The following is a 26,117-nucleotide window of genomic DNA, read 5'->3' on the forward strand; positions in this document are numbered from 1 at the left end:
AATCAGCGACGTCAACTTGGTTGAAGAGGGAAGAGAAATCTTCTTTCTTCACTTCTGCAGGCAAATGGATGAAGATGCGGACTGCTCAGCGGTCTCCTTCGGATCCGTTAGAGTGTTCGGTGGAACACAGAGTAATATCAACTCATCCAGCGAGATGGAGATAGTATGGCCATAGTTTCAAGTCGTATGTTTCTTCCTTGTGCCACGAGGCTACACCTGAGAACAGCGATGAGCTGCGTCTACACACAGCAAACAAAGTTGCTGGAAGCAATGCCCAGATGGATCTCAGAGGTATTTCTACTCCCGATGACATCATGGTTGAGGGGCGTTCTGTCGTGTGCCTTATCCAATAGGATCCGATAGCAAGGCTTCATGAGATTTGTAGTCTGTTTTGGACTCCCTTTGTTTGATTTTGGCGTGGTTTTTATCAGTAAGATTTATGACTTTGTGTGTGGGCCTCATTCGGGCTTTACGATTGTGAGCAGGCCTGCCTTTGTCTTATATCTGAATACATGAGGCCCAACACAATTTAGTGTGTTAATTTAGTTTGATTAATAATATAAAAAATAGTGTGTTCAAAAGTTTTCGCAATTAATCCTGCTTCCAAGCTGTATGAATGTTTTCTAATACCAAAGGAGCAATTCAAGCTTGAAATACCACCTTTATATTTTTGCAAATCTCAGTCAACAGGAGGCTGTCAGCGCAGCTTCAGCTGTACACGCAATAAACAACACTTACCGAAAGCAGAGGTGCAAAATAAGTCTTACTATAGCAGTATGCATTCTTTTGTTCAAATACAGCTGGTCAGAGCAGCTGGATGGATCGGGAAACGTTTTTCAAAGTTTCACTCTACATTTATCTTGACACTGCATCCGGAAGATCCAACGTTTATGCACGAGACACTGAAAAAAGGTAAAACGCGACACAACCACAGCAAGATGCTCCAAAAGTGTCCATCTGACGCATGTGTAAATAGACCAACAAAAATAGCGCAGGCGGAAATGAAAAACTCGTCCTTTGAAAACAGCTTTATAGTCTACTTCTCAGAATCAGAATCAGCTTTATTGCCGAGTATGCTTACACCAAGGAATTTGTCTTGATGACAGGAGCTTCCAGTGTACAACAATACAAAAACAATACAAAAACAGCAGCAAGACATAGATAATAATAAAAAATAAAAAAATAGTTATACACATACGTACATACACATACGTAGTGCAATCTAATACAAATCTGTTATCTGTTATGTACAGTGCAAATACTAATCTGTTATGTACAGTGCAAATGTTTTTTTTTTTTTTTTTTCTTTTTTTTTCAGAGGAATGAAATGGCAGAAGAGGTTGGATGTGTTGGATAAATATAAAAAAAGACTAAGCTGTGTATTGCACACAGTTATTGCTCAATGGGGCAATTTAACTGTTGATGAGATGGATAGCCTGAGGGAAAAAACTGTTCCTGTGCCTGATGGTTCTGGTGCTCAGAGCTCTGAAGCACTGGCCAGAAGGCAACAGTTCAAAAAGGTAGTGGGCAGGGTGAGTGGGGTCCAGAGTGATTTTTCCAGCCTTTTTCCTCACTCTGGAAGTGTATAGTTCTTGAAGGGGGGGCAGGGGGCAACCAATAATCCTCTCAGCAGTCCAAACTGTCCTTTGTAGTCTTCTGATGTCTGATTTCATAGCTGAACCAAACCAGACAGTTATTGAAGTGCAGAGGACAGACTCAATGACCGCTGAGTAGAACTGTATCAGCAGCGCCTGTGGCAGGTTGAAGGTACTTCAGGTACTTCAGACAGATTGACAAACTTGACTGCATAATAGATTATTGTGGACTATAGGTCAGTGATAGGTTTATGGTTTGTAAATAAAACAAACAATATTTTGACATCTAAAGTCAGCTTTTGTCTAATCAATGCTTAACCTGTCTGCCACAATAATGCATTTAAAATATCTGAATTTATATTTATTAAAGGTGCACTCAGTAACTTTTGTCTTTGTGTCATCTTGGACTTACACTGACACCTAGCGGCTTGGATGTAGCATTATTTAAAATCAATAGTTTTCAGTTTCAGATGCCATTGTAGAAATTTAGTATTCACAGTCAGCCATGATTACTTTAATTAGTGAGTGAAAGTGTCAAATAACAGTATGGTTACTGAGATTAAGCGAGTCCTATTCGGCTGGTCATGTGATTCTAACATGGCAGCCCCCATGTGCGGACCCTCTCCATGTAGAATAAAACAGCTTTTATAAGGTTACTGATATGACTGGAGTCTTCATTTTAATGTGAGTGGTCATGATTTCCTAAATATATTGCAAAATTACAATTCATGTCTTTAGGAGTTAAACTTTTTTTTTTTTTTAATGAGGAACAAATTACTTTTAAATAAATTAAAAAAATTTGTAAATAAATTATATTTATAATTGTATATTATATGTAGGCCTATTTATTGAATGATATATACAGTATTACTGTATATTCGGGGGGTCTCTCAGCAAAAAATGTTATATGCGATTAACAGTGATGAATTAGATTCATTATGTAATTAATTCGATCAAATTTTTTATCAATTGACAGCTCTGAAATCTAAATTGCATCTGTGCAAAATACATCATATTATGAAGATTATCAATGCATGAATCAAACTATCTTGGAAGGCCGACAATTTCTGTCATGATTTTCACCATAATTTTTTATACTAATTATATTGCTGATTGTGGGTAAATCACATAGAACAGTGAAAACGCTCACAGTAACATTCATTTTTCAATATTACCCACATGTAAATACAGTCTCTCATGAGTAACCAGTGTTCCAATGTCTTCGTTCCTATTGCCAGTCACTACATCATGCCACTGCTCATTTGCATAAAGTTAAACTTCTCTCACCTTTGTCATATTAGTAGACACACTCATATCACATCTTTAGGAGAGGTAGGGTTAAAGAGGGGACCCTTCATTAAGAAACTGTAAATCCTAGAACTTACACAAAACGCCAACAATTATTGCTCACTTGTATTTGACACATACACACTGACACATGCACACAAGTACACACATTAATACTAATACATTAATACTAACTTCTATAGCCAAAGGCATTGTGAGAGATCAACACTGAGTGCCACTGGAAGAAAGACATTGTGCATAGAGCAATGGCTGCAATTCAGAACCCACACAGCATGAGGGCATTTATCCCCATTTTTCAGCCCACCCTCCCCCTCTCCCCCTCCCCCTAAGTCTCTTCCGGCTAGAGCAAGCATGGGAGGAATGTGCTAGAATGGTCTGCAGACACCATAATGCATCTATTACCTCACTGTAGTTACAGCACAGTCAGACAACCAGTTCTGCACTCACAACAACACAACTATCCCTGCAACACTGCTGTTTGCATAAAGCCCCCTGTGTAATAGTATCAAGCTGTTTTTACCAACTGCTTGAATTGAAATTACAAAGATAAAGAGGCGTATTCACTAAACAGTTGTGCCACTGTTTTGCATTGCTTTTCAGCGCAAAAACCTGCTTCTTATTTAAATTAAACAAGCTACATGTATTAATTCTGTATTTATTCATTTATTCTGTATTTAAATTAAGTGATTGTCATTCTTTACACAGAAAACAGCACAATTCTATGTTAAGTATGCTTATAATCAACCCGGTCTCAACCTGGTCAAGTCATAATAATATGCCAAAGATGCCGAAATCTTAAGAAATATTATGCCTTTTTTTCCTTTGAGAAATTTAAACAAACTATCGAACTATGTTATTAAAATTTTTTACTCCTAACACAAACCTAAATTTAACCTTAAAATCTAAACCCTAACAATATTTTTTTAGAAAAATGTCAGGGTTTTGAATAAGACAAGTTAAGCGTGTAACAGATTATTCATATGCATTAATACGTCATTATTGCATTAATAAATATATTAAATGAGTAACCAAATTTGTTTTCAGATGTTTCCTTTCTTAAAATAAAGTGTTGAATAGGAGAAAATTTGATGGCTGTATTGTATCGATTTTAAATTCTGTTTGTTGATTTATTGTTATGAGAATAAAAGTCGTAGCCTACCTTTTCGTACAAGCCAATTCGTACAGTTTCACAATTTCGCAATTTCACCATCTTGTATGAGTTGTTACAAGTTATCAAAAGACTATTTGCTTATAATAGCTTTTATTTTTGTCTTGTTTATAATAAATTTTTATGGTGAAAGACTGGACAAAAAAGTTTCTAAACTAAAAAATAAATCCAGACCCACAATGCCAACACACTTTCTGCATTTTTAAGAGCCGACCCAGGTGCCTCGATTGCAATTGTTGAGTGATGTTGTACAGTCCCATTAAAGTGTCTGAGTTTGCGGGAATCTGTTGCATCCTCCACAATCTAGCTCACAGATTTGACCGGCAAGATCTGGAACTAGCCATGCAAATTCCATTCAGCACTAAATTTTAGGGTGCGTTTGCAGTGTTACCTGATTTGCATAATTCCTTTAGTGAATCAGGGGTAAAACAATGCAAACAGCATGTGCAAAAACACACACTATAGCATTTAATTCTATGGGAATTAACCTCTAAAGAGACAAATACTCAAACTGAGATATTCAAGCAAAGATGTTAGCATGAAAAGATGGTTGAAAAAAAAAAGAAGGTGGATTTGGCAACAGAGCTGTTAAGATGCCACATCTCACTTCCTTTCATCTGACACCCTCTGGGAAATGATAAAAGTGAGATAGAGAGGGAAATGGAAGGGATAGGGGAAAATACAGGTATTTCCCACCTCCCCCCATGCTGAGGCTCGTCATCATAAACATAAAACAGGTGTCAGCTCACACCTGTTGCCTGTGTGCAGTCTGCTCCCACAGCCAAACCCTACCAGCACCGGAATGCCAAATTGATTAGTATTTTACGCTTTCTGACCAACCACAGGAGATTTAGCATTCTGCACAGTATCTCAGTGAAGCCTTATGGGATGCATGCGATGGAAGATCTCAAGACTGCAGTGATAGTTACTGGGCAGAGTGGATGATAATATTGAAGTGTTCAGTAGACCTGTACAGACAAATTATATTGCAGTTAAACGTATAGTTTACAAAAAGTAAACATTTTCATAATTTACTCACTCTCATGTCATTCCAGTTTGGCTCTTTATTAAATGGAACACCAAAGGATACATTTAGCTGCAATTTCCAGTGAAAATAGATGGAGACCCATGGCTTCAAGCTCCTTAAAGGACTAAAAAACATCATAAAGGCATTCCATAATCTACTTAAGTCTTCTGAAGCCATATCTTTGTGTGTGAAACAGCCTGAAATTTAAGTGTTATTGACTGCTGATCTTGCCTTGAAAATCTGACAGAAAAGCCATGTTTACTATATTCACTTACATTACATGGAAAAGATCACCTCATTCACATTTTTAAAGGTGAAGCCATTACAAACTAAAGGTTTGCCTAGCACCTTCAAACAGAACTACAAAAATAGTGACTGTTTTCAGAGAGTTTTCATGAATTTCCCATCTTCCATTTATCAAACAAATGGATAGTCCCACCCCGAAATCACACCATTAATTGAGCCACTGTTGCTGTGCCAGGCTGGTGTGCGTTTCCCAAAAGCATTGTTAGTCAACTATGGTCGCAAGTTCCATCGTTAGCAACATAGTTCAACGGTTTGGTGTTTCCAACAGACATTTGCAAACAGCATCACAAATTTGTGTGGCTGTTGGAACTACAGCTCTTCACCTGTGGTTAGAATCATAGTTCCTTGTTAGCTTGCTGTGTGGACATCATTTTACTTTGCTGAGGCTTCCATATATATCTTTCACTCTATTAAGACTTTGACCACATTTACATGCACTTAAGAAAACTGCTTTAAAGAAAGCACATTAACACACACGGTTTCTGTCAAAGAACACATCTTATGTGTCCATGTTAATGTAAAAGTGAAGTTCTTATATGTTTTTGAAGAGTGCTCAAATGCATCGGGGAACCCAAAAGTCTGATGTAGAGGGAAACCCCACTATTGCAGCGCAATAAATGTCACATTACATGCTGCTCACAGCTTTCGTGACTTCAACAGTTTTCACATATTAAATAGTGTGGTGATGGGGGCGTGTTCGTGTGTCTGTGGGAGAGAGGGAATGGTGTGGCTCGTCAAGCTGGTTGACATGATTTCTAACAGCTGTTTATTGTTACAGTGATAGCGGGGAGAGACCTTAAAGGCAGCCAAAACACACCAGAGAGGCAGAGAGAACGACACCAAAGTGCAGTGACTGTCATGCCTTATTGTGAGTTTTATTATTATTATTGTGAAGTTGAAGTGTTCAAGAAGTTTATTAAGAGTTCCCTATCTGTCACTCACTCGACATTGTGTCGATGTAATGACACTAGGGGTCGCTCTTGGGAGCCCCAAACACCTCTGATCTTTGAGGGAATCTCCCATCAGGGAATGGAGGCTACAACAGTAACCAAGATGTTTTGTTGCATTGAACTGACAAATATGAAAGCCCTGAGAAGGCTGCACTCAAATTAACTGAAGGCAGAGAATAAAAGCCTACCTGAAGTGTGTCACTGCTCCCTGTCTCCTCCTTCCATACCCGAACCTTTAAAGAGTGTTACAAACAGCTTTCTGGTGTATGTGTAAATGAGCTATTACGATTTGATATCCAAAAAAGGTATTACTCAACCCCCTGCATAACGTCATTAACGACAGCTTTATATTGTTAAACCAATATAGTTTGAACAATAAACTTGTGACATAGTTACTACAGTTCTCTATCTGTCACTCACTCAACGTTGTGTCGATGTAGTGACACTAGGGGTCACTCTTGGGAGCCCGAGACACCTCTGGTCTTTGAAAAAAGGCCAATGAAAATTGGCGAGTGGTATTTGCATGCCACACCCCCAGACATATGGGTATAAAAGGAGCTGGTATGCAACCACTCATTCGATTCCCCAGTCACAGGCTGATGCAGAGATGACAACATGCTTTCCCGGGCAGCCACGAGTGTCGGCTAGAGTGGAACCCTCAGCTCTTCCCTGAACCCTCGCGGCTCAATGATTTGTTCCTGGGCTCGCGGCGCCGCTCAAAGCCACGCCCCGCCCCCATTCCTTTCTTCCCGGAAGTGCATGAAGAGCTGACAAGGTCATGGGAGGCACTTTTTACTGCCCGGTCCCGATCTTTTCAGCTTCACCGCCCTCACTACCCTCAATGGTGGGGCGGCCAAGGGCTATTTGGCAATCCCCCAGTGGATAAAGGCACTCGCGTTGCACCTATGCCCGCCGCCACCTGGTGCGGGTGCCCAAAGCCCCGTCCAAGGCCTGTAGATTTACGTCGTCTCTGACGGCCAAGGCCTACGGTGCCACTGGACAAGCCGCCTCTGTCCTGCACGCCATGGCTCTCCTGCAAGTACACCAAGGCAGTACTCAAGAGTTCAGCAAGAGCGGTTTCCTTGTTCCCTGGGTTACGTATCCTGTGTGCACGGCCGTCACCATGACCACCGTTCACCACTCTATTTGGCAGGTTTGGCGCTCCAGCAGCGGTCTCCCGCCCCTGAGTGCCCAGCTGTGGCACAAATCCGCCCCCGATGTGACAGTCTCCATGGGTCACGAGGACAGGCCTCTTCCTCCCCCGTCCCAGGCTGTTCCGGGGGTGGTCACAAGGAGCCAGGTAAGTGCTTCGATGTCTCTAGACTCAGCACAGCTACGACATAGTGTGGCACCTCGAGCTCTGCCCCGCCGTGAGGCCCCACCTGCCGGTACATCCAATGACGTTGTCCCTTTGGTCCCCCTTGCGCGGAACTTGGATGCGTGGCTTGTGCTTTCCAATCCGTCGTGATGGCTAGTCCGGACCGTCCGACTCGGCTACGCAATTCAGTTTGCCAGGCGTCCACCCAGGTTCAGCGGTGTCCACTTCACCTTGGTGAAGGACGAAACGCAGCTACCTTGCGCGTGGAGATCGCTACCCTCCTACAGAAAGGGCGTGATAGAACCTGTCCCTCCGGCCGAGATGAAGAAGGGGTTTTACAGCCCCTACTTCATCATACTGAAAAAAGTTGGGTTGCGGCCAATCTTGGACCTGCGAGTACTGAACCGGGCTTTACACAGACTCCCGTTCAAGATGCGGACGCTAAAACACATTCTGGCGAGTATCCGGCATCAAGATTGGTTCGCGGCGGTAGACCTGAAGGACACGTACTTCCACGTCTCGATCCTTCCTCGTCATAGACCCTTCATGCGGTTTACATTTGAGGGTCAGGCGTATCAGTACAAGGTCCTCCCTTTCGGCCTCTCCCTGTCTCCTTGCATCTTCACGAAGGTCGCAGAGGCAGCCCTCGCCCTGCTAAGGGAGGTGGGCATTCGCATTCTCAACTATCTCGATGACTGGCTAATCTTAGCTCACTCTTGGGACATGTTGTGCACACACAGGGACTTGGTGCTCTCACACCTCAGCCGACTAGGGCTTCGGGTCAACTGGGAAAAGAGCAAGCTCCTCCCGGTTCAGAGCATCTCTTTTCTCGGTTTGGAGTTGGACTCAGTCTCTTTGACAGTGCGCCTCACGAACGAGCGCGCCCAGTCGTTGTTGGCCTGTTTGAAGGCGTTCAAACAGAAAACAGCGGTTCCACTGAAACTTTTCAGAGGCTCCTGGGGCATATGGCATCCTCAGCAGTGGCCACCCTGCTCGGGTTGATGCATATGAGACCGCTTCAGCACTGGCTTCAGACTCGAGTCCCGAGACGGGCATGGCGCCACGGGACACATCACGTGGTCATCACGCCGGTCTGTCACCGTCTTTTCAGCCCTTGGACCGACCTCTCATTTCTACGGGCAGGTGTTCCCTAGAACTGGTCTCCAGGCGCGTTGTGGTCATGACAGACGCCTCCAAAACAGGCTGGGGCGCTGTTTGCAACGGGCACGCAGCCGCCGGCTTGTGAATGGGCCCACGACTGCATTGGCACATCAACTGCCTCGAGTTGTTGGCAATTCTGCTAGCCCTGCGGAGGTTTCGGCCGTTGATCCAGGGCAAGCACGTGTTAGTTCAGACAGACAACATGGCAACGGTAGCATATGTCAACCGCCAAGGTGGTCTGCGCTCTCGTTGTATGTCACAACTCACCCGCCGTCTCCTCCTCTGGAGTCAGCAGCACTTCAAGTTGCTGCGAGCCACTCACATCCCGGCCAACCTCAACACTACAGTGGATGCGCTGTCATTACATGTTACCCTCAGGGGAGAGTGGAGTCTCCACCCTCAGGTGGTCCAGCTGATTTGGAGTCGATTCGGACAGGCACAGGTGCACCTCTGGTACACCCTGACCGAGGCCCCCCTCCGCATAAACGCGCTAGCACACAGCTGGTCCCCTACAGTACAAATGGATTACTTATATCAAAAATCAAATAGCACCTATAATGTGAAGAAAAAAATGCCTTATTACAAATCATTTGCCATTTATTTGTGAAACTGAAACATTAACCCATGCTAAACAAATGGAGAGTTAAATCTATGATTACAATATATCGGCATCGAAATTCAAGACAATCCCCAGGCTTTAGCTCTTTATGTGCAGCCAGACCTCGTCTTGCCTACAGTGAACCCAGGCCTCAAGCACACTAGCCAGAGACATATCCACCATGACAGCTAACTGATAACCTTGGTCTGTTTCACTCATGGCCTTTGGCAAAACTCTTGAGCACAGAGCTTAGTCCCAGTCTTGTTTGTTGGACCAGGCCAGATCTTTATCACTGACTTGTTATCCTTCTTCAACAAATGACAGAGGGGAAGAGTGCTGCTTCCTCATCCCTGTTTACTGAGAATAATTGAGCGCTGGCCTTTTCCTGGTCTTTTCCAGCAGATAGCTGCCCTCAAAAGAAAGCAGACTGGAAATGAAATGATAACATCCATCTGTACCTGAGGAAGAGAGGAGCTGGGAGGTGAGGAAAAAATGAAGAGGGGAGACAGTGAAAGAGGAGGAAAGTGTAAATTTGAGCTAGAAATTAGGGATTTTGGGGAGTGGAAAAGAAATCTATTAATCCTTTGATATTGATATCTCAATTGTTTCTCCTAGACTATGAGATTACTTGGAGAGCTAGTGAAGAATACGTCTTCTGATTTTTCTCCTGGAAAGCAGACATTCTCTCGTGTCTCCTCAAGGTTTAAGATTTGCCAAGATACCAAAGTCTGCAATCAAAAGTCAGAGTTTTGAGTAAGAACTCAAACATTTCTTATCAAATTCTTATTAAAAAAAAAAAGTCCAAGTTATCTGGGCTCCCTGCAAAAAAAAAAAACCAACTTAAGCCAGCTTAAAGTGCTGAAATTTTATGAGACAAAAATAGCTTTCAAAAATATATTGAGCTACATGTAACACATAAGCTACACATGCATTTTCTCTGGCATTTACTGAGTCTAAATGGACTATAGTTTACTTCCACATTGCTTCTTCATCAAATAGCGATGTCAAATGTAAATCATGTCACTCAAACACTCATCATCAATCACTCAAACAATAGGGTTACCTTGAGTTACAAATAGCATGTATAATATGTTTACACACATATAGGATACTGATAATTCACCATCGTCACACAGAAAATTAATATGATATAGTAGTCATTTTTTTTATATTGTTGTCTAAACTTATATTCTGTAGAGATGCAAAAATATTATTTATGGAAGCGCAAATATATATTGCGATCTTATTATATCTCAGATCACTAACAACCCTATATACTTTTGGTAATCAAGCAATTAGAAAAAATATACACTGGTGGCCAGAAGTTTGGAATAGTGTACAGATTTTGCTCTTATGGAAAGAAATTGGTACTTTTATTCACCAAAGTGAATAAACTTTTCAACTGATCACAATGTATAGTCAGGACATTAATAACCTGAAAAATTACTGTTACAATTTGAAAAAAATTTCAGCACTTTTTAAACTTCTTCAAAGGGTTCTCATAAAAAAATCCTCCACGTGCAGCAATGACAGCTTTGCAGATCCTTGGCATTCTAGTTGTCAGTTTGTCCAGATACTCAGGTGACATTTCACCCCACACTTCCTGTAGCACTTGCCATAGATATGGCTGTCTTGTCGGGCACTTCTCACACACCTTACAGTCTAGCTGATCCCACAAAAGCTCAATGGGGTGAAGATCCATAACACTCTTTTCCAATTATCTGTTGTCCAATGTCTGTGTTTCTTTTCCCACTCTAACCTTTTCTTTTTGTTTTTTCTGTTTCAAAAGTGGCTTTTTCTTTGCAATTCTTCCCATAAGGCCTGCATCCCTGAGTCTTTTCTTTACTGTTGTACATGAAACTGGTGTTGAGCAGGAATAATTCAATGAAGCTGTCAGCTGAGGACATGTGAGGTGTCTATTTCTCAAACTAGATACTCTGATGTACTTATCCTCTTGATTAGTTGTACATCTGACCTTACACATCTCTTTCTGTCCTTGTTAGAGCCAGCTGTCCTTTATCTTTGAAGACTGTAGTGTACACCTTTGTATGAAATTTTTGGCAATTTAAGCACTGTATAGCCTTCATTCCTCAAAACAATGATTGACTGATGAGTTTCTAGAGAAAGCTGTTTCTTTTTTGCCATTTTTGGCCTAATATTGACCTTAAGACATGTGGCAACTCAAAAACAAACACAAAGACAATGTTAAGCTTCATTTAACGATCCAAATAGCTTTCAACTGTGTTTGATATAATGGCAAGTGATTTTCTAGTACCAAATTAGCAATTTAGCAATTTAGCATGATTACTCAAGGATAAGGTTGGAGTGATGGCTGCTGGAAATGGGGCCTGTCTAGATCTGATCAAAAATTACTTTTTTTCAAATAGTGATGGTGCTGTTTTTTACATCAGTAATGCCTTGACTATACTTTGTGATCAGCTGAATGCCACTTTGGTGAATTAAAGTACCAATTTCCTTCCGAAACAGCACAATCTGTACATTATTCCAAACTTTTGGCCGCCAGTGTATATTATTGAAATATATTATTGAAGAACAACCTCTGAGCAAAACAATCTTCTGGGGTGGGAGGAAAACATGGTTGAGGAAGGGAGAGAAACAAAAAGAGAGTGGGTTGAAGATTTGTAAGAGTGGCTTTCAGAAAAGCTACCAAATGGGGATGCTGTCATTCGGAAAGGAGATAATTTGCAAGAAAAACAGAAGGAACATAAGTTGAGAGCTCTGGAGTGCATGTACAGGTCTTGGAATGAATTGCGTCAGCCTAACTCACACGAAACTGATGATTTTCATCCATCATCCACATTTACATACATATCCCTAATCAATAATGAATATTAGCACCATTAGATCCTCATTTCAGTCCCCACATCAGAAAACCATTCTAACTGCTGCCGCAACTGTTAACGTGAATGTTCCTCCTGCTCTCCTCCAGCAACCTCACATACATTTGCCATTGAATGGAGCGTGAGAAGGTGTGTGTGTGTGTGTGTGTGTGTTTTGAGTAGGTGGTTTCACCATCGACACATCCTCTCCGTTTGGCAGCGCTCCTGCATTGCTCCTTGTTCATGGCTATTTAAAATTTCAGGAGCCTGTCGCCTTGAGTAACACAGAGCAGTGCTGTAATGAGGACATGAGGGAGGTTGTATTGATTTACTCTCTTGCCTATTGCCAATCATTGAGGCTCGTATATGTGCACACAGTAGAGACCTCAGACCTGTCGCTAATGCTAAATGACGTTGCTCCTACCAGTTTGCATATTAAACTATTTGCAATATGTAGCTAATGTCATTGTAGTTGAGTTTTAGCCAGTATTAATATTGTTTATGAAATGAAACTAAAATGGAAAATAAATGACAGGGCCTGATTAACCATATGAGCAATTTGGCACATGCCCAGGGGCAGCACGTCCAATGGGGAATCACGCAATTGTATTTTTAAAAACCAGGACCAAATTTATTTCAGTGGTTATTAAAGTTTTCCAGTATCATCAGTCAGGTGTCCAGATTTGACTGTGCTACCTGTTACTGTTACTTTTCTCAGTGCAGGCCAGGATTGGCCAATCACAATAGTTTATTATTACTGAATAAAGGTTTAAAAAAGGCATTTATAGATACTGCTGGGGTGGATTTCATTTCACAGGTATGGATCCTTGCAGTTATCAGTTTTTAAAAAAATCACTATCCAGTGTAAAAATGTCTCCAATGAGATATAAAATGTTCTGAGGTTTAAATGTGGATGAATGGAGTATTCGGTTTCCTGAGTCGTCAAGTGCCCCCTGCAGGAAGAAAACCTAGTGGTGGATTGGGTGGAGGGCACTATGTACAGTATGTGTGTACTATACTATGTGTGGTCATGCCCAGGGGCACTAATAGATAATTGAAATAACAGGAAAACTAAAATATATGTTCATGACCCATAAACAAAATAAAATAAAACTAATTTATGACGATAATTTGTTTTTGATTAACAGTACAGTATTTTATAAAATTTGAAACCTTTACAACCCACCTACATTCAGGGTTGGGAGGGTTACTTTTGAAATGTATTCCACTACATATTACAGAATACATGCTGTAAAATGTCATTTGTAACGTATTCAGTTAGATTACTCAAGGTCAGTAACGTATTCTAAATACTTTGGATTACTTCTTCAGCACTGGTAGAAGTGTTTTGACTATAAAAGTCACTTTTTATAGTCACTTGTTTTGACTATAAAAACTCTGCCAGTACAGTAAGATAAAATGCACGTTAAAAATACATTCTCTGAAAAACCTAAATATCTTATGCAGTGTTGTTTCTAAAACAAGATAAATCAAATTGATCTTCTTTGAAGGATTTTTAGATATTTTTACAGGAAAACAATGCAAAAAATATTATCAAGAATACGATTTTTGCCCTAATATCAAAGGTCTTACAAGAAAAAAAAGAAATTATGATCTAACGTGAATTTCCTTGATAAAAAATATGATCGTGCCTGGTAACATGTGCATGTAAAATGGCTAGAAATAGCATTTTAGCTTAGCGTAAAGCTGACAATTTATACAAGGTTTATATCTATTTCTTCTGCTCCAAACTTACTTCAAATGTACTTCTCTGTCTGCTCGTATGAATGTAACACATCATAAGAAAGTGTTTCACTGCTGTTCAAATGCACTTTGGATCACATCATTTATATGTATAAATGTTTTCCATCTGAAAGGACTAAATATTAAATGAAACAAATGACAATAAAATGCAAAGTAATCTCTTCAGTAATCAAAATACTTTTTGAATGTAACTGTATTCTAATTACCAATGATTTAAATCGTAACTGTAGTGGAATACAGTTACTTATATTTTGTATTTTAAATACGTAATCCTGTTACATGTATTCCGTTACTCCCCAACCATGCCTACATTACACATAAAAATGCCACTAGATAGCGATTTAACACTAAATGGTCATGAGAAATGTAACGCCTTTAAACATATTTAAATATCTACAACAGTTAGTTCTATCAGGAAGACTCGCAGACTTGAGTGAAATTTAAGATGACATTTATTTGATGACTATAAAACAGAAATGTCTCTCTTTGGCATAAGCCCTGTCTGGCGGTCCGAAGAAGTTGTACTCGGAACCGTCATATCCTGCCGGAGATTGGAGGCAGGGGCGAGGAGCCTACCCTCATGCAGGACGGGACTCGTCTGGTTGGGGTGGGGTGGTGGAGGTTGCCGTGTTAGCACACTGAAACAGCAATGTGATAGATTGTGAGCAGACTTATAAAGCATTGGCTTACATGTGATTGGCTAGGAGTTACCTAGTTAATGGTGCGATGATGTACAGCTGCTAGTCTTCCCGCTAGAACTACTCTGCGCTTACATTTCTGGTCCTCGAATCTGATTGGGCGAGAGATATTCCATGAGTACTGATGGTCTCACACCATCAGCACTCAGATGCTTCACTGTGTGTATCACTCTGCTTCGTACTGTTCTAAAACTAAAGTGTAAGAGCAGTGCATATGTGATAAGAGCTATATGTGTCTCTTTACATTTAATTTTGTGACATTACATATTTTAGCCAGCAGGTGTCAGCAAAAGACCATTTTTGTGTGTGATGTAAAGTGAGTCAGCATCAGTCAGTGTTTTCATTCATCAGCACTACGTGATCGCTCGTATTACTACTTCACTACTAAAGCTAGGAAATAGCTTTAAATGGCTTTAAACTAACAACTTCAGCATTAAGGCTCATCACAGCTGAGAGACACAACAGACTGATTCATTACACAAACTCAAGGCACTTACCTCTTACCGGAGGTTCCACATTGGAGAGGACATACTGTTCAAAATGGTGGAGGAGATTGCGGTTTCTATAGTGAATGACTCTTGTGCACCGGCTACCACAAAATAGGGAGGAATACTCCCGCTTGGACGGCTATTTTTCCACAGAGAAAATAGGATGAATTTGACCAAAATCACATTATCTCCAGAAAACTGACTAACACACTACAGCATCTCTGTTTGGGGGTGACAACAGGTGGCTCCATATCTTTTCTCTCTCTCTCTCTCTTCTCTCTCTCTCTCTCTCTCTCTCTCTCTCTCTCTCACACACACACACACACACACACACACCCTTGTTTCTCCAGTAACTTGTTAGAAACAGCACAAGCTGTGATACTAGTTCTAAAGTGAGATTTTTGAATTACTAACGAAGGCTTGGACACATCATTTGGTTTGAACCAGCAACGGCTGATTCTGATCCGCGCCATAAAAAAGTGATTTTCAAGTCATGTTATTTATATTTTGTTCACCAGATGGGAGCCTCCAATCTGCCTCCAGTATATGTCACATTCTCATATTTTCTTCATGTTTCAACTAATAGACATGTAGGTTTTTACTGTAATAAAGTTTCATAATTTTGCTTATTTACATATGCAAATTAATGGTCAAATTAATACATTTAGATGTAAATAAGATAAGAATAGCATAAAATCCCAAAAGAAGTCTATAATTTTACTGTTATTACTTCAGGGAATAAGAAATTGTCTCATTATCATCATCATCATCATCAAAAACAAACAAACAAAAAAACACCTTTACTCTTTATGACCGGGAAGAACAAAAGTAGGGCTAATTTATGAATCCCATAGGAGGGTTAAGGTACTGTATATGCCTATACAGAAATTGACTTTCAAAATAAAAACCTACCCTGACAAATATTCACTGGAGTAAAACGTCATGGTTACTTTCGTATCTTCCGTTCCCTGATGGAGGGAACGAGACGTTGTGTCGATGTAGTGTCACTAGGGGTCACTCTTGGGAGCCCGAAACACCTCTGATCTTTTGAAAAAAGTAGTTCCATACACAAATGAATTTCTTATGACCATACTCAGTTTTTCCTCATTTTTAAAAATGTACTTGTTCATTGAACTGTTGTATATAAGCAACATCACACTCGCACTAAATCAGTACTGCTGTGATTACCTACGGCACTCGGCCTGCCGCCAAATCTCAGCAGTGTTGATGTAGGGCCATATCGCACTGTTACTCATGTGATATTGCTTAAATAATCAGTTAAAAGGAATGGTTCACCCCAAAATTCTAATTCTGTCATAATTTACAGAACCTTATGTTGTTCCAAACCCATATGACTTTCTTACTAAATTCTGAAAAACTAAAGCTAACTAAAACTAAACTTAAACTAACATAGTGAAAACAATAACAATTAAGTAAGTGGAAAGCACAAATTGAGAAAAAAATAGAAATGAAAACTAAGTAAAAACAAAATTAAACTATAATAACCTTGGCATTACCTACTTCAGTGGCTTCAAATTTAGTCTGCAGCAATGACGTGCACTTATACAGTAGAAATGGGCACATGGAAGCATGTATAGGTCAATTATCATGTTTTTGTGCATGTACATGTATATATCTCAGAGGTATAACATATATGCTTCATGCATGCATTTGTTTTTGTGCGGTTTGTGCAGAATACAAACTTCTGAAAATAGCCATGGGATTACAAGGGAGTCTTCATGCGCCTTTGCTGTGGTGGAACCGGTCTCAGCTGGCATGCAGTCTTTTCAAAGATTTTCCTTTCAGTGCAGAACATTCATGAAGAATTAATGCAGAAAGATAAAAATGCAAAAAAGAGCCATGATGAAGTTGTGACCAGGGCAAGTGAGCATATAAGGGTGTAGGAGTCAGTGGCTGAATTAAATATAATTAGTCTATGCTGTGGAGACACAGGAAATAATGATATGAGACTTTGTAAAGATCACACTTTGCACCATGTGTGTTCTGCAGATGAGACCCATCACATGGATAATATCTACGTATCATAAGATATTAGAGTAATGCACACTGCACAGCGAGACTATATCTATGCTAATCATCTATATTTGACAGGGGAACCAGAGAATGCATAAGCTAAGAGAGAAACATGAATAATGAATATGCAGTTAGTGTGAAGCATGTCTAAATAAGTACCAAGGAGAATTAGAAGAGATTTAAAGAATTTTTTAGGAAATGTACATGCACTTTCTAAGCGATAAAACTATATAGGGGAGGAAGTTTATACATGGGGAAAGGCTATATCTTTTTAAGCAAAATGTCCAATTTTACAAAAGCATCATAAATTAGAATAATTTCACTTTAAGGTCTGTAACCCTCATATGGTCTTCATCATTTTTGACCGGAATCACTTTTGCTGATTTAACAAATATTGTTTCCTTTATTTGAGCATTACATGACTTGGTGATTTTTCATCCACTTGCCATCAGAACATACAAAACAATTTGGGTATGATTTAATAAGTCTAAGTAGTTGTAAAAAAAAAAAGAAAAAAAAAGGGCAACACCTTTTGTCTTCATGGTCAGAATTGGCCGAACATTGAAAATGAATGGGAAAGACCATTACACAGGAGGACAATTTTTTGATCTGTCAAATACAATCAATAAATCAACCACAATGCAGACAAAACACACACAGAAATTAAAGGGTGAGACTATAAAACATCCAGAGTGCAAAAAATACACACCCACTCACACACACACACACACACACACACACACACACACACACACACACACACATACTATGTTTTTATATCATTGTGGGATCTCTCCATAGACTTCCATGCAGTTTTTGGATTTTATACAGATCTAACGATAATTTCTGTCCCCTAACCCTAACCCTACCCCTAAACCTAACCCTCATAGAAACCTTTTTGCATTTTTACATTTTCAAAAAAACATCGTTTAGTATGTTTAATAAGCCATTTCCCTCGTGGGGACCGCTGGCTGGTCCCCACAATGTAGGTTTTCTCAGGTTTTACTATCCTTGTGGGAACATTTGGTCCCCACAATGTAGTATAAACATGTATACACACACACACACACACACACACACACAAATTAACACACACACACAAATTAACACACACTCAGAAAAGAAGGGGTGAGACAAAACACACCCACAATGCAAAACACACACAAACACACACACACATACTACACACAGAGAGATATAAATGGGTGAGACTAACACAGGTAGAATGCAGAACACACACACACACACACACACACACACACACACACACACAGAACAAAGATCGAAGAACTAATTCTGAGTGACCCCAATGTATGAAAGTATACCTTTTCCACTGTGGAAAAGTTTACACTTAGAAGCAGATGTCTCACCTTCTAGACAAAACACTGCATCTTTATGTTATGGAAACAAACACATTTTCCCACAGCTCTAAGTTATAAATGTGGCCTCGTAGAGCCTTGCTCAATTTTAATACTGTAGCAGCACCATGATGAAACTCTTTACTGTTCAGGAGACCATGCAGCCATCTACTGGCTATTATTGTCACAACATGATTTTCAAGTCATGTTATTTATATTTTGTTCACCAGATGGGAGCCTCCAATCTGCCTCCAGTATATGTCACATTCTCATATTTTCTTCATGTTTCAACTAATAGACATGTAAGTTTTTACTGTAATAAAGTTTCATAATTTTGCTTATTTACATATGCAAATTAATGGTCAAATTAATACATTTAGATATAAATAAGATAAGAATAGCATAAAATCCCAAAAGAAGTCTATAATTTTACTGTTATTACTTCAGGGAATAAGAAATTGTCTCATTATCATCATCATCATCATCAAAAACAAACAAACAAAAAACACCTTTACTCTTTCCGACCGGGAAGAACAAAAGTAGGGCTAATTTATGAATCCCATAGGAGGGTTAAGGTACTGTATATGCCTATACAGAAATTGACTTTCAAAATAAAAACCTACCCTGACAAATATTCACTGGAGTAAAACGTCATGGTTACTTTCGTATCTTCCATTCCCTGATGGAGGGAACGAGACGTTGTGTCGATGTAGTGTCACTAGGGGTCACTCTTGGGAGCCCGAAACACCTCTGATCTTTTGAAGGAGCTGGTATGTAACCACTCATTCAGGTTTTGTGCTGAGGAGCCGAGACAAGGTCCCGGCCATTTCAGCGGGTAGTTCAGCGTTGTGGCAAGGGGGACACGAGGTTATGAAAATAAACATGACGTTCCCCATCTGTCACTCACTCGACGTTGTGTCGATGTAGTGACACTAGGGGTCCCTATACAAAATGCCACAACTAGCTGAACTGTGTTGCGTGAACTGGTGGTGTGTGATGGGCAGACTGCTGCGTGCCTCGTAGCCAGCATACCAGGCTGTCACGTAACCTCCCCCAACGCTCTTATGAGCATCAAACGGTACATCAGGAACAAGTCGACTGCCCAACTATAGGGACAGGCTAGCCCAGCCAAGGCCTCTTTCCCTCTTTTTTCTCCCCAAAAAGAGTGGAATTTTGTTAACGGACTGGGATCCGTGAGTGTCCACGTCGGGGGGGGGGGGGAGGGGTCACTCCCAAGGGGAAGACACCGCGGAGACCACACCCCGCCCAGAGAAGGGGGGGGGGTACCTCAAGTGGAAATACATCACATGGTCTTACCGAGTCTTGTCGGAAGAATGTCATGTGGAGAGTCTCATGGTAGGTCCTACCCAAGGGGGATGGAGATTCTACAAGCATGGCGACCAGAGCAGAGGGCCCTCTACTCAAGGAAGACATAGTTTACCAAGAGGGAAACGATTTTATGGAAGATATAACACATGGGGTTACCTATGGGGAACCACCGTATGCGGAGCACCTACCTCAGTACAGGGCCTTACCAGCGCACTTACTGAGCCGGCAGCGAGTTTCTCCCCAAACTCGACTGCTACAGGGCTAAGGAGGAAGTCATCCAGGGATCACAGTCTGTGAACACTACTGGGAGTCAAGAGCGCACGTCTTCCCCTCAAGGGAAGGGAAAGGCACTATGCGCAAGTGGTTCACCCGGCCAGCTGTCCCAAAACTTACCTGCTTGTGCCTGCCACAACATGGGACTAAACCGATCCAAGGGCTCAAAGAAAGCTCCCCGTAGACCCTGAAGGACTATAGAGAGGTCCCACAGGGCAACGAGGCACGGTCTAGAGGGGTTCAACCTCCTAGCGCCTCTCAGGAACCTGATGATTAAGTCATGCTTCCCCAAGTACTTTCCATCTACTGCATCGTGATGAGCCGAAATAGCGGCAACATACACCTTCAAGGTGGAAGGAGACAGCCGCCCCTCCAACCTCTCCTGCAGGAAGGAAAGCACCGATCCGACTGCGCATCTCTGGGGGTCTTCGTGTTGGGAAGAACACCACTTAGCGAACAGACGCCACTTCAAGGCATACAGGCGCCTCAAAGGCGGTAGGCCACTTAAGTCCTCCACGTATCGTCCAAGGGCCAGACGTGGAGATTCCAGAGGTCTGGTCGTGGGTGCCAGATGGTGCCCCGTCCCTGAGAAAAAGGTCCTTCCTCGGGGTAATTCGCCGGGGGGGGCTATCGCGAGGAGTGTGAGATCTGAGAACCATGTCTGGGTGGGCCAGTAGGGTGCTACTAGGATGACTTGCTCCCCATCCTCCCTGACCTTGCACAGGGTCTGTGCAAGTAGGCTCACTGGGGGAAACGCATACTTGCGTATTCCAGGGGGCCAGCTGTATGCCAACGCGTCTATACTGAGAGGTGCCTCGGTCAGGGCGTACCAAAGCGGGCAGTGGGAGGATTCCCGGGAAGCAAACAGATCTACCTGTGCTTGACCGAATCGACTCTAAATCAGCTGGACCACCTGAGGATGGAGTCTCCACTTTCCTCTGAGGGTAACCTGACATGACAGCACGTCCGCTGCGGTGTTGAGGTCACCCAGGATGTGAGTGGCTCGTAGCGACTTGAGGCACTGCTGACTCCAGAGGAGGAGACAGTGGGCGAGTTGTGACATGCGATTGGAGCGTAGGCCACCTTGGTGGTTGATGTAAGCTACCGTCGCTGTGTTGTCCATCCGGACCAACATGTGCTTGCCCTGGATCAACGGCCGAAACCTCCGCAAGGCGAGCAGTACTGCCAACAACTCTGTTGCTGCAGGAAGATGCCCTTGGCGATGAGCAGACGGGGTGCGGGATCTTGAGCCGCGCCGGGGCAGGATGTGCTTTATAGCCTCCGTCTGCTTCTTTACCACCGAGAACTGCTGGGAAAAGTCCTCGACGGTGTCGCCAAACAGGACAAACTGGGAGATGGGGGCGTCAAGGAACCGTGCCTTGTTGGCCTCTCGCATCTCTACCAAGTTGAGCCAGAGGTGGCGCTCCTGAACCACAAGAGTGGACATCGCCTGCCCGAGAGACCGCGCTGTGACCTTCGTCACCCGGAGAGCGAGGTCGGACGCCGAGTGCAGTTCCTGCATCAATCCCGGGTCAGAACTGCCCTCGTGCAGTTCTTTTAGTGCCTTGGCTTGGTGTACTTGCAGGAGAGCCATGGCATGCAGGGTGGAGGCGGCTTGTCCAGCGGCACCGTAGGCCTTAGCCGTCAGAGATGATGTAAACCTACAGGTCGTGGACGGGAGCTTCGGGCGCCTGCACCAGGTGGCGGCATTCTGCCAGTGCCTTTTCCACCTGGGGGATCACCAAATACCCCCTGGCCGCTCCACCATCGAGGGTAGCAAGAGCGGGGGAGCCGAAAAATCGGGACCGGGCAGTAAAAGGTGCCTCCCATGACCTTGTCAGCTCCTTATGCACTTCTGGGAAGAAAGGAACGAGGGCGGGGCGCAGCTGTGAGCGGCGCCCCAAGCCCAGGAACCAGTCATCGAGCTGCGAGGGTTCAGGGGAGAGTGGAGGGTTTCACTCTAGCCCGACGCTCATGGCCACCCGGGAAAGCATGTCCATCATTTCCACGTCGGCCTGAGACTGGGCGACCGTTCCTGAAGAAGGAAGCCCAGCCGAAGCCTCAGCGTCAGACCGGACGAGCCTGCTTTCCGATGCTGCGCTCGATAACTCATCATCTTCCGGGGTGCCAGATGAGCCGACGATTTCGTCCGAGCATGCGATCAGGGCAAGCGAGCGTGCTGGGGAATGGGAGGTCCGTGGGGGGATACCCAGCAGAGGTGGTCCCATTGAGGTCCCCAAATCCCCCCAGTGCTAACCGGCACGGCCTCATACCCGTAGAAGGACCAAGGCAGGGAGCCGCTGGGGTGGCTTGCTTTCTTACTAATGCAAGCCGTGACCGCAAAGTTGCCATGGTCATGTTCTCGCAGTGAGGACATGATCCATCCACGAACGATGTCTCCACGTGGGCAGCGCCCAGACAGCAATCGTGGCCGTCGGAAGCGGAGAGATAACGACCGCAACCAGGAATAACACACAAACGGAAAGGCATCTTTAAAAAGACGTTCCGTGTGTGCCGCTCTTTCAGAAAGAAAATATACTCTTTTAGAATATACTCTTTTAAATGTTCTGCCGAAGCACCCAGGGGCGTTCTCTGCAAACCACAGATGCAGAGGGGGAGAAGCCGCTGAAATGTGCTGTAAGATCCAGCAGAGAGAGGTGAATGAACTCGGCGGATGAATTCAGCTCAATGAATAGAGCCGCTCGGCTCTGAAGAGAAAATCTGAATGAGTGTTTGCATACCAGCTACTTTTATACCTGTATGTCCGGGGGAGTGGCATGAAAATTCCACTCGCCAATTCTCACTGGCCTTTTTTCAAAAGATCAGAGGTTTTTCGGGCTCCCAAGAGTGACCCCTAGTGTAACTACATAGACACAACGTCGAGTGAGTGACAGATAGGGAACATGTGACAACTAGCCCTTGTCTCCCCTACTCCTCATTGTCTTTAAATACATTTAAAAGACAAGGTTTTCTTTCTTACACACTCAAAATGTTTTTAAAGGGGCAACGTGGGTGCTAAAAACCACATTAATATGCATTTGTATTCCAATGTATGTGATACATCATAATGACAAGAACACAGATGACTTCTAAAGAATTTTATTACATGGTCAACTTCAGAGTAAATCTACTTTGATGATCTTTTACAAAGTCAGTGTCATCAAAATTTAAGATTTCCGCAAGAGCCAGTGCTTAGCTGTGTTTGGAGAATCAGTAAATAGTGCTGATAGACTTTTAATAGTCTCCATTTAGGCTGACCCTGTGTTTTAAGTGTAATAGACAAGTTATAAAAACGAATAAATAGGAGGGCATGATTAATGTGAACAATAAAAGCATCAGTGCTGGACAGTAAAAGCCAAGACAACATGGGAGATATCTGCCTGATGTCGAGTGGCGTTACAGAAATAGGATTTTAGAGAATTTTGATGAATGTAACAAAAAAAAACAAACAAACAAACAAACAAACAAACAAACAAACAAACAAACAAACAAAACAAAAAAAAAGCATTTAAACTATAATTGAATAATCTACCAGCATTCTTTATCATTGGACAGTTGGCAGATGCTTTTCTTACAGAGCAACTTACAGTAAACTACTTGCAGTGATAGTCATAAAAGAGTACTCTGGGGTTAAGTACCAAACTCCTGGGCATAATCGTGCTAGAGCTTTACTGCAAGTCTTTAGAACTGCTTGCTCCAAATATAAGCAAATACATCTTCTTTTTTTTTTTTTTTTTTTTTTTTTAAAAAAGATTTTTTCAGCTGTCCAGATAATAAACAGCTATCAGACTTTGAATCATCTGCTGCAAAATTGCCTTTCATAGAGAGCCAAGCCTGGCGGCAGTGTTGGAGAATCCTCTGTGCCCTGCAGCCAGATTTCACCCTCTCCTTTCTGTTTTGTTTCTTCTTCTCACTCTCTCTCTCTCTCTCTCTCTCTCTCCCTGATAATACTGATTAAACACATCCACTCAGACATAAACAAGTATAATTATGTAGCAATTTCATCATGATATGCATATGCATGAATGATGCACACTTCTTGTTTATATGACAACATGTGCTGAGCATACACAAACATGCAGTTGTTTTTCAGAAGTTGTAGCACCTGTGGAAGTTCCACAGCCTCTGAAACCATGGAAAATCTGAATGTAAACTCCTATCACTTTTCTAGCAACACTTTGATGAAAGCAAAATATGTGAATATGTTTGATATGGGCTTAGCCTTCAAATGGAGGTCTGGACTGGAGCGTTCTGTTCTCTTAGATTCCTGTAGAGCATAAACAGTCATTACCTTCTGCAGTTCATACGTCCCTGCCATTGCCATTTGTACTTTTTTACGTTTCACAAGCAACCGGCTCACATCCTCGTTGTCATGGCCACATGTTCTCTGCTCTTTGTTTTTGAAAGACATCTTTATAAGTGCATGTTCAAGGGGTACAGCCACCCAGAAGATGAATGTGTATTCATATAAGAAAAGACTTTCTTTAGAGAGTTGTATCTTGGATGGATAAAGCAATTTTTTCCCTGAATTATTATGTATAACCTGTTAGGATGTCTTATAATGAGTAATTCAGTTCGGGTGCTGGCGTCACCATTGCATGGCTCTGGACTATTGTTTTATGAATTCGGTCCAGGCATGTGTTATTACTCTCAAAAGGGCCCTTTGGGAAGATCATTTCATGTACTGAAAATAAGCCTCTGTTATCAGCACCCTTAATTTCCTCACTTTTCCTCTGATTATTAGGGGTCATAAGGCTGATATGTGTTTGTTGTGTTTGTAACCATGTCAGGCTATGCTACAAATAATAATGTTACTGGAATCATCATAATGCGGATATCATTATTCTGACAGTGCCTTGGAATTGTACACACTTTAAAGTGTTTCCTGCAGGCTACTTTGGTTGTTTATCTATCTCCTCATACAAACAGAATGTGTTAAGTAGAGTGTGCATCTGTGTGTGTGTGTGTGTGTGTGTGTGTGTGTGTTACTGTGTGAAATGCACCAACCTATAGCCATGAATAAAGAGAAGTAGAGCTTAAGGAATCAGATAGATAGTCGAGAAAAATCATAGAGGTTTGACTCTGTTACTTCCCTGTCCACTACAGTGTGGCTACCACTGACTACCTTCATGAAATGACTTTCCCAATACATACTGACATAAAAAAAAAAAAAAAAAAAGAAATTATTTTGCAGCTGAGTGCAAAAATTAAAGAAATTAAAAATAAGAGACATAATTCAGCAGTGCCCTCAAAACAAACAAGCAAGCAATTAGAACAACCTAAATAACACATACAGCCCAGTAGACTACCTTCAAGTTAATTTAATAAGGTCATGTTGAAACCATGTTGTATAAATAGCAATATTAAATTATTATTTCAAAAATATTACAATGATATCATTTCAGAAAGGGCTCTTAAACAGCTCTCAAACTCTGTAAATGTGTAAGTTCAAGAGAAGATTCAGAAAAAGAAGTTACTCTAAGTCTCTATTTCTTTTCTTCACCCAAACTGCATATGACTAACAATATGTACTGTATTTGTATGAATGACAAGGGCGTAGGAATGATCATGGCAACTTTGAATGGAACCTTTTTTATTACCTTAATGTAGCAGTTCTAAATTAAAGTTATATGTGAAACTTATTGTAAGTCACAGAGATGGTATGAGGTGAAATGTTGAAGCACAGATACATGTATTACTTTCTAAGACTAAAGCTAACCTGTAATAGAAGAACCCCCATCCTTACTCATGTTATAGAGAGCAACATCCCCTGACCTCTCTTGACCTTTCGTTTCTTACCCTCCAGTTTGTGGAATCACCTGCATACAATTATCTTTCATTCCCACTCAACACCCAACAACATAAGAATAATCTCTCAGCATCTGATAAGTACCTGTACCAC

This window comes from Myxocyprinus asiaticus, chromosome 24, assembly GCF_019703515.2.
Source record: "Myxocyprinus asiaticus isolate MX2 ecotype Aquarium Trade chromosome 24, UBuf_Myxa_2, whole genome shotgun sequence".
Lineage (NCBI taxonomy): Eukaryota > Metazoa > Chordata > Actinopteri > Cypriniformes > Catostomidae > Myxocyprinus > Myxocyprinus asiaticus.